Source organism: Dipodomys merriami, unplaced genomic scaffold (assembly GCF_024711535.1).
Source record: "Dipodomys merriami isolate MVZ:Mamm:240054 unplaced genomic scaffold, mDipMer1.0.p SCAF_222, whole genome shotgun sequence".
NCBI classification, from domain to species: Eukaryota; Metazoa; Chordata; class Mammalia; order Rodentia; family Heteromyidae; genus Dipodomys; species Dipodomys merriami.
The window spans coordinates 1837022-1852804 of record NW_027203627.1 but is presented as its reverse complement, the minus strand read 5'-3'; the positions used below and the strand labels follow the sequence as shown (position 1 = coordinate 1852804).

At 41.8% G+C, this 15783-nt stretch overlaps 1 long non-coding RNA gene across 9 annotated transcripts in view; it reads left to right on the top strand.

Annotated features, from left to right (window-relative positions):
• Nucleotides 1–12938, top strand: part of LOC138835017 (uncharacterized) — a 50842-nt gene extending 37904 nt beyond the window's left edge. For 7 of the 9 annotated variants that reach the window (XR_011374348.1, XR_011374347.1, XR_011374344.1 and 4 more), the window contains one exon: nucleotides 10861–12113. This is a non-coding gene — a long non-coding RNA (uncharacterized lncRNA). Of the gene's footprint in view, nucleotides 1–9091; nucleotides 9262–10860; nucleotides 12114–12822 lie in introns of those variants that run through there. The other 2 variants (XR_011374351.1, XR_011374349.1) reach the window with 2 other exon arrangements.
• Nucleotides 12939–15783: the final 2845 nt, after the last annotated feature.

Below are 15783 nucleotides of genomic sequence, written 5' to 3'. Positions count from 1 at the left end.
GTACTCACGCCGAGTCTTGGATCCTGGGTCGTCTCTGGTCTGCAAACAGCAGGATGAAGATGTTTGCTTCTTGTCGGTTCTTGTTGGTGTTGAGTAGAATCCGCTTGTCCGCTGCGTCTGGCTCCTTCATCTCCGGCTCTCTGTGTCTCAGGTATGACTCCGCGGCGGTGGTTGCCGCCGCGACCCCGCCGCCGCCGGAGCGGCAACTGATGCGTTTCCTTGGCTTCCCCTCTCTTGTCTAACTCTCTGTCCTGTGATGGCACACTTGGTGTGATTCTCTGGCTTAGGACTGTTTACTGGAACTCTAAAACTACTTTCTATGCGAGAGCTTGTTCAGATTCCAGCTTCTCCTCCGCCATCTTCCCGGAACTCTTCTGAGGTTTTTTTTTTTTTTAACTTGGCATATTTAAAAATATTTTTATAATTATATAGTTGATGTACAGAATGGTTACAATTTCATAAGGCAATTAATGAGTCCATTTCTTTTGGACAATATCAGCCCTTCCTCTGCTCCCTCCCAATTTTCCCAAGCCACGTTTTAAAACTACAAGTGCCAACTCCTAGGACATCATTTATTGTAAAATTATTTACTGTGTCAAAATCACCTGACATTTTTCTTCAGTGAAAAAAAAAATTGGTCTAGAGGTTTCAGGAGGAATTAAAAACTTTTTTAAAAAAATTAATTATATATTGAAGATTTTTATACATACTAATGTTTCTTGAAACTAGATTTTGCAGATGTGATGTTTCCTTTGTAGTTTTCCCCCCTGCCAGATTCTATTGTGCACCATTTTAGTTGGTTTCTTTCTTGGTTTTTATTTATATAGGCCATTTCTTTTTTTTTTTAATATTTTTTGGCATTTTAATTAATTTATTTATTTTTGGGTCCAGTCGTGGGGCCTGAACTCTGGGCCTGGGCGCTGTCCCTCAGCTCTTCAGCTCAAGGCTAGCACTCTACCACTTGAGCCACAGTGCCACTTCCGTGTTTTTTTTCTTTTTGCTTATGTGGTGCTGAGGAATCGAACCCAGGGCCTCATGCATGCAAGGCAAGCGCTCTACCACTGAGCCACCTTCCCAGCCCTATATAGGCCATTTCTTTCAGTAATTATCACTGTAAATTAATTATACAAAGAGTAGTTCTTGTTGTTGTTGTTTTGTTTTGTGCTAGAGATCTAACCCAGAACCTCACATGGTCTATCAAGACCTGTAACATCCATATCCTTTTTTTGTTTTTTTGAGACAAAAAATTTTACTGTAGAGATGGCTTTGAACTTGCAGTCCCCTTGCTTCTGCCTCCACAGTGCTGAGTATTACCATTCCCCATTATACATAGCTTTAAAAAATTACTTTATTGATGTTTTAGATGTGATATACAATGAGGTTACATTTACATATGTCAGGTGATAAGTACATTTCTTTCCTTTTCCTTAGTATCATCTGTTCCCTCATTCTCTCTTTCCTTTCTTTCCATCTCCTCCACGAGTTGCTTGGTTCACTTACATCAATGTCCAATGCAGTTGATGAGCCCCACTGCTATCTATTTTTACTTGTCTTCCACTGATTCTGTGCTCTGTCCCCACCGTTTTTCACATATGCATGTGAATACACCATATATGAGGTAAAAAAATAGAGTAATCTAAAAATGATAAGACAAATTAAGAAAAAGTTCTTTGTTTTCTTTGGAGTTCTTTTCAATATGTGTATGATTTTATATATATATGTCTATGATTTTTATATATATATATATATATATATATATATATATATATATATATATATATATATATATATATGAAGAGCTGCTTGTGTATTACATTTTAGTGCTTTTCTCCTAAGTCTATCCTCTTTTGGTCTCACTATATATCTGTGTCTAGAACCCTGTATACTTGATCATATCTTGTTGTGCTTTAAATCTAACATCTGCATATCAGAGAGAACATGCACCTTTTTTGTTGTTGTTGTTGGTCATGAGGCTTGAACTTTGGGCTTGGTCGCTGTCCCTCAGCTCTTCAGCTCAAGGCGAGTGCTCTACCACTTGAGCTACAGCGCCACTTCCATTTTTCTAGTGGTTTATTGGAGATAGGAGTCTCACAGTCTTTCCTGCCCGGGCTGGCTTTGAACTGTGATCCTCCTGAGTAGCTAGGATTACAGGCGTGAGCCACTGACGCCCAGCTCATGCACCTTTTGTCTCCATAATCTTGGCTTACCTTGCTCAACATGATTTGTTCTAGTTACATCCATTCCCCTACAAATGCCATTATTTTATCCTTTGTAATGGCTGTTTAAAATTCCATTGGCTATAGGTACCACATTTTTTGTATCCATTCATCTGTTGTGGGACATCTGAGTGCTTCTTGTGGGAGGTTGTGAATATTGCAGCAATGAACTTGGATGTGCAGGTATCCTGTTCATATTCTGGTTCATGATGCTCAGAATAAATGCCTAGGAGTGGTATGGCTGGATTTTGGGAAGGTCTATGTTTAGTTTTTTGAGGAACCTCCAGACTGCTTTCCAGAGTGGTTGTATTAGTTTACACCCTCCAGTAGTGCAATAGGTTCCTTTTTCTCCACATCCCCGCCAGCATTTGTTTTTGTCTGAATTCAGAATATTGGCCAGTCTAACTGGGGTGAGATGGTATCTCAGGACTGTTTTGATTTAAATCTCCTTTATGGCCAGGGATGACAGTTTCTTTGCCATTTTTACCTTGTATTCTAAGAAACCTCCTTTGAGGTCCATTGCCCATTTAGTGATTGGTTTATTAGACTTGGGAGGGGCTTAGTTTCTTGAGTTCCCTGTTTATATGGAATATTAGGCCTTGTCTGATGTATTGCTGGTAGTGATTTTTCCCAATTGATTGGCTGTCTTCCTTGTTTAGTACCTATGTCTTTTCATTTGTCGAGTCTTTCTCCAATCTGTAGTTCCCCTGGGATTTGATTTAGGAAATTCCTGCCTGAGCCTATAAGTTCTAAAGTCTCTCCTACACTGTCTTACAGTAGTTTCAGAGTTTTGAGTCTGAGGTTGAGGTCTTTAATCCATTTTGAATTGATGTTTGTGCATGTTGACAAACATGCATGTGGCTTCCTGGTTTTTCCAGCACCAATAGTTGAAGAGGCTATGTTTTCCCTACTGTATGTATTTGGATCCATTGTTGAATATCAGATAACTGAAAGTATGTGGTGTTACTTCTAGGTCTTCTAATCTCATTGGTCTTTGGTTCTATTTTGGTACTAATACCAAGCTGTTTTTATTATCATGGCTCCTTGTAGAACTTGAATTTCTTTGCCTATTTTAGGTCTTTTGTTGTTCCACATGAATTTTTTTATTTGTTTTCTCTATTTCAGTAAAGAACACCATTGGGATTTTGGTGGGGATTTCATTTAATGTTTATATTATTGGGCCATTTTTTTTTCATTTTTTTTTTTGGTTGGTCATGGGGCTTGAACTCGGGGCCTTGGTCCTGCCTGAGCTGGCTTTGAACTGTGATCCTCAGATCTCAGCCTCCTGAGTAGCTAGGATTACAAGTGTGAGCTACTGGTGCTTGGCAGTATAGCCTTTTTCACAATATTGATTGTACCTCTCCAAGAACATGAGAGGTCTTTCACTTTCCTAGTGTCTGATTTCTTTTTTAGATGTATATAGTTTTTACTAAATAGATCTTTTACATCTTTGGTTAGGTTAATTCCTATATATATATATTTGAGGCTATTGCAAATTGTGTTGTTTTCAGGATTTCCCTTTCTGCTTGAACATTGTTGGCATACACAAAGGTTGCTCATTTTTGTGGATTAATTTTGTATTCTGCTACTTTGCTGAAGTGGTCTATTATGAGTTTGGGAGTGGAGTATTTGGGGTCCTTCAGATATAACAGAATGTCATCTGCAAATAAGGATAGTTTCATTTCTTCTGTCCTTATGTGGATCCCTTGAATGTGCTTTTCTTGCCTTACTTCTCTGGCTAAGGATCCTGTAACCATATTGAAGCAGAATGGAGAAAGTGGGCATCTATGCATTGTTTCTGATTTTAGGGAAAATGGTTCTAGTTTTTCCCCATGTAGTATTCTTTTGGCTGTTGGTCTATGATATGTTACTTTTGTTGCTTTAAAGAATTTTCCTTCTGTTCTTTGAATATAAGTGCCTTATATTCTTTGAATAGGAGTGGATGGATTTTGTCAAAGGCTGTTTGTACATCGGTTGAGATGATCATGTGGTTCTTGATCTTGGCTCTGTTGATGTGCTGAATTGCATTTATGGATTTGCATATGTGGCATGTAGGTATGTATGTATATATCTTGTGTATGTATCTTGCATCTGTGGGATGAAGCCTACTTTGTAATTTTTCATGTGGCATCCCAGATCTTGTTGGTTTGTCTCCCCTCCTCCTCCTCCTCCTCCTCCTCCTCCTCCTCCTCCTCCTCCTCCTCCTCCTCCTCCTCCTCCTCCTCCTCCTCCTCCTCCTCCTCCTCCTCCTCCTTCTCCTCCTCCTCCTTCTCCTCCTCCTCCTCCTCCTCCTCCTCCTCCTCCTCCTCCTCCTCCTCCTCCTCCTCCTCCTCCTCCTCCTCCTCCTCCTCCTTCTCCTCCTCCTTCTTCTTCATTTTTGGTAACCTCACAAGTGGTCTGTCAATTTAATCACTTTTTAAAGAAGAAGCTTTTTGTTGTATTAATTTCAGGTATATTTAAAAAATTTCTATCTCGATTTCTGCCATAACCTTTTTTAACATCTCTCTCCATGTAGCTTTAGATTTAACTTTTTTCTTCCTTTTCTAGCAATTTTAATTATATCATGAGATTATTTACTTGAGCTGCTTCTGTTTTCTTTATGCTTAGGTCTTTCCCTTCAGCACTGTTATTGCCGTATACCAGAGGTGCTGTTGTGATGTGTTTCCATTTTCATTGAATTGGAAGAACTTTCTAATTTCTTCTGTGACCCAGGTGTTACTCAGTAGTGTGCTGTTCAGCCTCCCTGTATTTGACTAATTTCTACAGTATGCTTTGTTCTTACAAACTAGTTTAATTCCACTATGGTCTAATAGGATGCAAGGGATTATGTCAATTCTCTTTATTTGTTTAGGTTCTTTATGTGAACTATAAAATTATCTATTTTGGAGAATGTTCCACAAGCTACTGAGAAGAGGTTATGGTGTCATTTAGTTCAGACGCTTCTTGGTTTGTTTTGTTTGATTGACCTGTCCTTTGGTGAGAATGGAGTGTGAAACTCTCCCACTATTATTTTGTTTGGGTCTTTCTTGTTCTGTAAATCCAAGAGTTTTTGTTTAACACATTTAGATGCGCTATTGTTTGGTGCACAGACATTGACCACTATGATTTTCTCTTTATGGATCATTCCCTTTATTAATATGTAGGGACCTACATTGTCTTTTTGTACTGATTTTAATGAGAAGTCTGTTTTTTATCAGATATCCATATGGTGACTACTGCCTTCTTACAGGGTACATTTGGGTGGAAGATCTTTTCAATAACATGACTTGGAGTTTGTTTTTACTTTGGCTGTGAGATGGGTCTCTTGGAGACAATAAATTAATAGATCTTGTTTTCTTTCTTTTTTTTGCTATTTATTTATTTATATTGTGAAAATACTGTACAGAGGGGTTACAATTACATGGGCAAAGTAATGAGTACATTTATTATCAAGTATTGTTGCCTCCTCCTTTGTTTCCCCGTCCCATCCCTTCCCATTCCTTCCCATCTCCCCTCACCCCCTAACTCCCCCATGGATCTTCTTTTCTGAGCCAGTCTGTAGTTCTTTTTCTTTTGATTGGAGAATTTGAGTGTGTTAATGTTTAGGATTATTAGAGAGAGATGTGTTATGTTATCTGCCATTTTCTTGTTTTCTTGTTGCTTCTTTCCTTTCCCTGCGCTTACTAAATTCATCTTCTAGTGATTTCTGTCTGATATGATTCCCTGATCTTAATTGTTTTCTTCAGATTGTATTCTTCTTTTATTATTTTTTGCAGTGTGGGTTTAGTGTTCATGAATTTCTTTAATTTTTGTCATGAAAGGTTTTCATTTCGATAGCTTCTCTGGGTACACCAATTTGAGTAGGCAGTTGTTGGAAACTACATTATCAGGCTCTTTGCATTGAGGGTTTATGTGGAAAGGTCCTCAGCGATTTTGATTTTTCCATTGTAATGTAATTCCTTCTTTGATTTTGTGGCATTTAAAATCAGTTCCTTGCTACTCAGGTCTAATGGTTTTACTATGATATGTATAGAAGTGTTCTAGGATCGTGTCTACTAGGTGTTCTATATGCTTCTGTTATGCAGGTGAGATTTTCTCTCTTAAGACTGGGGAAATTTTCTGTAATGATCTTATTGAATAGGTGTTCCATAACTCTTTTGAAATTTTTCCATCTCACCTATCCCAATTTATATGTTGATTTGAGTTCTTGGCTTTTTCTGCCAATTCTTGGATTTCCTTTTGGTAATTTTTGAGTTCTTTTTTCCATACCTATTAATTGCTGTTCCAGATTCTCTGTTTTATCCTCAACTCCTGATATTCTATTTTCCATCTCACTTATTATGTTACCTATAGCTTCCATTATGGTTTGCATTGTGGAAATTGACAACTTATGGTTCCTATATCAGGTCTCATTGTTAATTCTATCTTTTAATGAGGTATATACTGTGTCTATTTTTGTCTGTATCTTTTTTGAAGTGTTGGAAGTTCTTTGATATTTCTTTTTGTGTTCTTGAAATTGCTTTTCCATCTTCCCTTTTATTTCATTGGCCAATTTGGCCATCATTTCTTTACTGGTTTCTTTGTCCTCCATTTCTTCTTCCTTGTTACTGTAGTTCTTTCCTGGATTGCTGCTGGCTTTTGGATTTGGTTTGTTTTCTTTACTGTCCATGACTCTTGTAATCTTTCCTTTTGGTATATGCATTTGGGTTCAGGGATTGTCGGTGCTGTAGTCTAATCTTTGTCTGTTGGCCCAATTTTTGCCTGTCAGGTACCAACAGCCTTCACTTTGCCTGGGCTGGTTTACACTGGGTAGGGTAACTGAAGCAGGGTCCCCAAGCTGGCTAGCACCTGTGTGCATAATCAGCCCTGGGATAACTGAAAGGAGCTTGGTCTGGTCTGCAGCAGGGACTGAAGTTAGCTTCAGGAGTCTGGGTTAGGCATTGGCTTCAGAAGGATTGGGGTCCTCACTGTGCACAGGGCTTTTTTTGTGCCTTGGCCCTGGGTTGGTTCTCTTCCAACAAGTGACCAGCAGTTGGTCTGGTGCATCTTGTATGTGTTTACATGTGCTCTGCCTGTTGCTCATACATTTACTCTTTTTGCAGTTCCAGACAGGGACCAGTGGGTCCTGGCAGGGTTCAGTGCTGCAGCTACCAACAAGGGTGTGCTCTGTTGGTGGACAGCATGTACCTGTGATTTGACCTGCAAATGTTTAATGGGCCTGCAGTTCTCGTCAGGGTTTGGCACCTAGGCAGCTTGCACTCCTGTATAGGGCTGGTGCATGCATTCACTTGGCTGTTCCTGGTGGAAATGCTCTACAGGTGGCTGGTTAGCACACATGTTTGTGTTTTCTGACAGGAGAGCCCTCTACCAGTGCCTGTCTTGTCTGTTAGGGAGGGCCGAGATTTGGACTACTCTGGGATGAGGGGGCATGTCCCTGTGGGTGAGTGAACGTTGGTTCTCACACTGACCTTTCTCTGGATAGCCAGTGCTATGGGGGATACAGGGTCCTAGCACCTGTCTAGTTGGAGTTCCTGTAGCCTTCCACTGGAAGCCAGCAGTTGGGGTGGTGGGAATATGGAAGGGCTCAGGCCTCTTTGTGTGCTTCAAGTGTGCTGTTCCTTCTTAGCAGGGAGAGAGGTCCAGATCAACCTCTGTGGGTCACTAACCAGTGCTGCAGTACTGGTCTCCTGTGTGGGGCGAGTGGCTCCAGCCTGATACTTACTGATCCTAGAACTGGTTTTGGCTGACTGTCAGTGCTGTGGCAGATTTCTGTATCTATTGTTGCAGATTTCAGGTTGGTAGGCCACTATGTTCTTTCATATCAATTGTGGGCTGAGCAGTGGGGCAGTGGGAGCTGTCTCTGACTGGGTGTTGCTGTGCCTGGTCTCTGGTCTTGGTCTCTGCCTGGTCTGTGTCCAGTGCTATGGGAGTTTTCTGTGTCTGCCTTTTGAGATTGGCTTGTGTTCCTGAAGACACAAGCAGTGGGCCCCTTTCAATGCTTAACAGCACTGCCATGAGGGGTCAGGGGGTGGACTTTGAGATTTTCCATCTTTGTGTGTGCAAATTCCTGTGATTCTCTGCATGTTTGTTTATTCGTTATTGTCTATTTCTTGGGGGAACTGCATATGGGACCCTAAGTCTATTTGGTTAGAGAGAACTAGGGCCATTCTCTATTGCTTCAGTGCCATTTTTATACATTCAAAACTTAATTTCAGTAGTAAATACATGATTATCTAGGTTATTCTTTAAGTAATATGAGTCTTTCAAAGGATTGTTTTAATTTCATTGTTGACCTTATAGTCATCTCTTTTTGTTGTATGAGAACCATTTTTTAAAATTTTGGGTCTGGTCGTTGGGCCTGAACTCTAGGCCGGGGCGCTGTCCCTCAGCTCTTCAGCTCAAGGTTAGCGCTCTACCACTTGAGCCACAGCACCACTTCCAGATTTTTTTCTTTTTGCTTATGTGGTGCTGAGGAATAGAACACAGGGCCTCATGCATGCAGGCAAGCACTCTACCACTGAGCCACCTTCCCAGCCCCATATGAGAACCATTTTAGACAACTATAACATCTTATACTTCTCCAAGGATTATTATTTCTTTTGCCTGTAGCAGTTTAGATATGATAAAGAACAGAAAAGGAGAAGTACAGTTTATCATATTTACTTAATGTTCCAGGGCAGGGGGTTGTGTTTTGTCAGTCAATCTGCATCAGAGGTTGGCCTGGTAAATTCCTTAGCTTCTTTGAACTTCTGTCTCCTCTTCTACCAAGTGGGAGAAGTTAATGCCTACAATTCAAAAGAAGCCATTGAGAGAAGGTGCTGAAATCATCCTAAATTCTACTAAATAATGGCTGTTATGATCAATAAAGTTAATGATACACATTCTTTCTGGGACAGGGGGTGAAATGTCAGACAGACAGGAAAATATCAATCTGCCTTTATTTCCCCTTTTGGCTGGAAGAATGGAGCAAGCCTTGCTGTAGTTAGAACCCTCAGAAGAATCTGGATCATGCTAAGCAGATGATCTGCTCAGGGATACAGGCAGCAAACTCCACTGATCCATATGGGTGAGTGGAGATGAAGTTCCAGGAAATGTAGCGCCCCCTTTCCCCTGCCCCCCCCAATCACCTTTCTGGCCTTTCAAATGGTGGGAAGTTGGAGGCATAGAAATGGAGGGACAAAGGGTGAACCAATGCTGTAACAGTACTCAATGGACACTTTTAAATGAACTATCCAACTTACTGGTGGAGATGGGAGTGGAGGAAACACTGCAAGAGAGCATGGGAAGGGGTGACCACTGGCTAAGAAGAATTGTCCTCATGACTTGACTTATGGAACTGTAACCCCTCTGTGCATCATTTATTTTATAATAACAAGGATGTTTTTTTCTTTTTTTGTCAGTCATGGGGCTTGAACTCTGGGCCTGGGCGCTGTCCCTCAGCTCTTCAGCTCAAGGCTAGCGCTCTACCACTTGAGCTACAGCGCTACTTCCGGTTTTCGGGTGGTTTATTGGAGATAGGAGTCTCACAGACTTTCCTGCCCCGGCTTGCTTTGAACCGAGATCCTCAGATCTCAGCCCCCTGAGTAGCTAGGATTACAGATGTGAGCCACCAGCTCCCAGCTAGAATGACATTTTTTAATGGTAGCAATTTTCAACTCCAGCTATCTATTCCTCCAGATGCAGAATGAAACCATCTATTCTTTAAATGTTGAAAACTAATTTGTGTGTGGTAGTGGGCACTGAAACTTGAACTCAGGGTTTCATGCTCTGATTTAGCTTTTTAAAAAATTCAAGATTGGTGCTCTACCAACTTGAACGACACCTCTTCCTCTGTCTTTTTTGCTGATTAATTGGAGATAAGAGCCTCTCCAGTTGGTCTGCTCAGGCTGGCTTTGAACCTTGATCCTCAGATCTCAGCCTCTTGAGTATCTGGGATGACATGTGTGAGCCACAGGCACCAGACCTGACAAACTAATTTGAAAGTCTAAAATCTTCTGTGGGTCAAGCAAAACCGTCTGTGGGTACCAATCTGGGGGATCTATAGCACAATATAATATCATCAAAATATTGTCTCTTTTAAACACACACACACACACACACACACACACACACACACACACACACACACACACACACACAAACGAAGGCAGAGAGACTCATGTGGATGAAATAATCATGGAGTTTTCTCCTTGATCTCTTTGCTACTCTACATTTGGCAATGGTCAAGGCTCTTAGTCTAGTTGCCTATGTTCTGCATTTGTGTATTTTCTGTCCCGCTAAACTCTTCAAGAATCATTTCCAATGCAGTTTATGCCCAGTGTTTACTGGCAATTATCATAGTTCAAAGTGAGACATGCAGCTCAATTCTAACATGTTGAGGGAGCGACAGGCATGGGGTGACCAAACAACTCGAGCCCCCAAGCAGGAGAGAGATCCAGTCTGAGCAACAACCTTTTGCTGATGACCTCCTTCTAAACAGCAACAGCATATGATCATGCTTCTCTGCTTATGAAAATAATACTGTTTGGGACCAAAATACACTTTCAGATAGGAAAAAGAATACAGTGTATCGAGCACTGTTAGAGGCAGGGCCTAGACCAGAGACTTCCCATGAGTTATCTTTGCAATCACCCTGTGAGGTAAACGTTATCTTTGTTCCCATTAGGTAGACCAGAAAACTGAAGAACAGGCAAACATTATCTCAAGATTTGTGATGCTGGAAAGGAGTAGAGACAGAAGGAATGAGTCAGCCTGATGCAGAAACCAATGTGGTTCCCCATCCCACGTGTCTGCCATCTTTGGAGCAGCGAAAGAGACGTGTGGTCACACGGTCACATGATCTTCTGGTCATGTAATTATGTGGTCTCCTTCCTGACGATGTGGAGGATAGATCAACAGAAAGCATCAGCTGACTTGTGCCAACTTTGTCTGTGAAACAAGATTAGGCAGGTGACCTATTCCAGGATTCAGGCAGCATGGATTCTGGAGCAAAATTCCATGGAAGGAATTTGGGGACTATATTTCTCAGTACTTGCCTCAGTCCTTGGTATTTCTTCCTTTGACTCTCCTGGGAGTCTGGCCTCAAAGGGCATGCCCAAATCCCCCCTATGGCAAGAAAGAAGGGCCAGCATTGGACTTGTGCTTATGATATTACAGGATTATGAATGAATTAATGCATTAGGGAATGAATGAAATGATATAAACACATGGTAAATTGGTTCCAACTCTCCAGTGACATTTGACACATAAGCGAAGATTTCAAAGAGAAGCTTTTCAATTTTAAGCTTAAAATATAATCAGCAGAGCCAGGAGCCTGTGGCTCACCGCTGTCATCCTAACTACTCAGGAGGCTGAGATCTAAGGATCGCAGTTCAAAGCCAGCTTGGGTAGGAAAGCCTGTGAGACTCTTCTTTTTAATTAACTACCAAAAGAAACCACCAGGGCTGGGAAGGTGGTTCAGTGGTTGAGCGCTTGCCTTGCATGCCTGAGGCTCTGGGTTCAATTCCTAAGCACAACATAAGCAAAAAGAAAAAAAGCCAGAAAGTGGCACTGTGGCTCAAGTGGTAGAGCGCTAGCCTTGAGCTGAAGAGCTGAGGGACAGCACCCAGGCCCAGAGTTCAGGCCCCATGACAGGACCCCCCCCAAAAAAAAATTTAACAAAAGAAACCACCAGAATTGGAGCTGTGACTCAAGTGGTAGAGTGCCAGCCTTGAGCAAAAAATAATTCAGAGACAGTGTCCAGGACTGGTACAAAAAGGAAAAGCAAGAAAACAAAACAAAACAAAACAAAAAAAAAACAACCAATAATAAGCAGAAAGCCCACAAGGGTGAAAACAAAGATTGGGTGAAAAAATCTTTTCACTGCTAACAAAGCAATTGTTCCCAGAGAAGGATAAATGAGTAGATAAATCTATTGGGAGCTTCTATTCTGGATGCTTGGGTCTCTGCAGAGAACAGAAACTTTAGAAGAAGAAAAAGTAAAGAAAGATGGAGAAGGAAGTAGGAGGCGGGCTTCACTCTGAAGCTTCACCTCTTCCTCTTCCTCCCTGTCACTCTAATGCCTTCCTCCGAGTCCATTCATTCCCAGGACCTAGGTTTGCTCAGATAAGGGATTTGCAGAGAAAGAACTCTCCCTATCTCTCCCCTGAAGAAGAAAAGTTCTACCCACTTTCCTCTCTGCCAGTGTCCCAGATGTGATCTGCTTGACAAACAAAAATACACAGTGAATTTTTAAAAAGGGCAGTGGCAGCCCAAACAGCTATCTGTTCAACCCCAGAGAATTTTTCTCAGCCAGGGCTTGTTTTCTAAATTCCTCTTATCAATGATTGGCTCAGGAATTGGCCAGGTGATGCAGTTCTGGCCAATGAGGGAATGCATGTCAAGGGTGTAAGGGAGGAGGGGAGAAGTTTCCTGTCTCTGTGAAGCAACAGCAGACAATGTCTCCTAGAGCAAGGCCACCCATCTTATTCCCAAAGATGGACTTAATATGTTGAATAGATATGCCAAAATAAACCATGATGCATCCCCACCCAGCTACTCTCTGCGTCTTATCTTGACACATCCTTCCTTCTGTACCTGCACGTGGTATATATCTGATGTTGTTTATTTAAATTCATTTGTGCCACAGGGTTCTGTTCATGGTAGCCAGAAGCCTCCAAAGTGATGAAACAACTCCTTTCCCCTCCATTCCACATGGATCCACTCACTGGCCCTAAAAGTGTGGGTAGCAGGGCTATCACCAAAGACTGTGAACAACAGAAGTGGTACCAAAAAAAAAAAAAGGAGGAAAGTGATAAAGCAGCATTGGGGGGAGGGGTGCGGCTATGCTCTGAGCCTCCCTCTCAAATTGAGAAAATGGTGAGTCTTTCCAATTTTGTATTCCAAGACAAGTTCCAGGTAAGCCTCTAGCAGGGGACAAATCTTCATCACAATGGACAGAGCTCTCTGAAGGAATGACTGAAGAGCTTCCAGCAGCTCTGCTGTACCCACTGAATAGCCCGGAGTCTGTGAATCACTGTCTCCACATGATTTCTTCTATTACTCATAGATGCAAAGGTTGAGGCAAGACTGGTCACGATTTTGCTTGAAATGTGTCCCCAAAGTGTCTGGTGGTTACATTTTGTTTTTTCTACCTTAGGCCTGAGTAAATGAGCTGTGATTCGAGACCAGAGGTAGTAGCCCCATCAGACTGTTGGTGTGAGCTAGTGATAATCCTTGCATTGTTAAAGCAGTGTTCAAAAGAAGAGGAAGGAAGAAGAGTAGGTCCAGAGATCCTAGGATCCACAAAGTCTAAGAAGTTTCTTGTCTGTGCTTCTTAGTGGATTAACTTTGTTGGTCCTGACTAATAGCCTACGTTCATCTGTCATAAGCAACCATCAAAGATAAATAAAGCCAGGTGCCAGTGCCTCACACCTGTAATCCTAGCTACTCAGGAAGCTGAGATCTGAGGGTCACAGTTCAGAGCCAGCCTAGGCTGGCATATCTTCCATAAACCACCAGAAAACCAGAAGTGGCACTGTGGCTCAAGTGGTAGAGCACTTGGCTTTAGCTGAAATGCTGAGGGACAGTGTTCAGGCCCAGAGTTCAAGCCCCACAACCGGCCAAAAAAAGAGATAAATGAAAGAGTCCTGTGTGCTGAAATGAAAGCAAAAATGTTAAGCAAAAATTGAAGAGGTCTGCACACACCATGAGTGGCCTAATTACTGTTGTGTTAAAATACTGGGGGAGAAAGAATTTATTAGATTCATCCAAATAAAATGTTGAAGTAAGCACTCAGGAATCTTAACAACGATCATCTCTGAGGGAAATGAGATGCCATAACATAGAGATGCAGAGAAAGCCTTGTCTTTTGTGTCAGTACTAGGATTTGAACTCAGGATCTTGCACTTGCTCTTGGCTTTTTTGTTTCTTTTGCTCAAAGTTGGCACTCTACCACTTGAGCCACAGGGCCACTTCATATTATGTAAACAATGCCTACTCTGTCTGTGGTGGAGGCTGTGTGACTCTGATAATGTCACACACCTTATCTGGGCCTCATGTACTTACTTCTAAGGTTAAATGATTGCCTGGATCAGGTGTCATAAATGATTGGGCCATCAAGTATTAAAATGGCTAGACAGGTCAAGAGGTCTGGAACTAGAGAGCTCTCGGCAAGTGCAAAGCAAGGTGTATACTCATTCATATGTACGCACACATATGCACACACATGCATGCATGCACAAACACACACACACACAAACCAATTTCTCATAGTATACTACTGAAGACGTATAAGGATCAATATTGGCTTGAAATGTGACTTAATGATAGAGTGCTTGCCTATCATGCATGAAGTCCTGGGTTCAATTCCTCAGTACCACATAAATAGAAAAGCCGGAAGTGGTGCCATGGCTCAAGTGGTAGCATGCTAGCTTTGATCAAAAGAAGCTCAGGGACAGTGTCCTAAGTTCAAGCCCCAGGACTGGCAAAAAAAGACCAATGTTATCAAAAAATCTGGTGTCCCAGAGGAGCTAGAAACACATGTGAATTGCATGTGAAAATATCTCATTTTTAAGTCAGGCACCTGGCTCATGCCTGTAATCCTACCTACTCAGGAGGCTGAGATCTGAGGACCATGATTCAAAGCCATCCTGAAAATTCATGAGACTCTCATCTCCAATTAACCAAAAGGCTGGAGGTAGACTTGAGGCTCAAGTGATAGAGCAGCAGCCCGGAGCACAAAAACTCAGGGACAGCACCCAAGCTCCAAGCTTAAGTTCCAGGAACAATTCGCTGGTACTAAACCAAACCCATCTAACAAGTCATCTACCTACAGGCTGCCTATAGCTACCTCTCACTAAACAGTCATTGTAAGCTGGGCACTGGTGGCTCATGCCTGTAATCCAAGCTACTCAGGAAACTGAGATCTGAGGCTCAAGGTTCAAAGCTAGCCTAGGCAGGAAAATTTATAAGACTCTTATCTCCAATTTACACCAAAATGATGGGAGTGGAGCTATGGCTCATGTAGTAGAGTGCTAGCCTAAAGATCAATATCCAGGCCCTGAGTTCAATCCCCACTTACAGCCCCCCAAAAAAGTGATTGTGGATACTGGAAGTCCAAAGCATTGAAGCCCTGATGGAGATACAGAACTCCATCTTCCAGAAAGTTCTAGCTTCACTAGCCCCCTCCACCAAAAGCTTACATTCCTTTTCCCACTGGTGTCTCCTCCTCCCCCAGACAAATGAGAGCTGGCAGAAGACCCTTGGGATAAAAATTCTGAGCAAAGCCAAGCATGGGTGGCTCACACTTTTAATCTGAGCTGAGATCTGATGATCGTAGTTCAAAGCCCAGGTTAGAAAAAAGCCTGTCATATGACCATATAATATGATGCTAAGTGAAATTAACTCCGCCTCCCCCCCCCAAGATAGGGAAAAAAGAGGTTTTATCTTTCTTGCTGTTATTTTAATGTATGTATAATGTACTATGTGATTTTGTTGTTTGTTTTGTCTGTTCTTTCCCCATTGGTATAACCCCTGGTTCACTGATTGTAGTGCCCTGCATCTTGTATATACAATTTTCTAATTTGGGGAAGGGAAGGGAAATAACAAA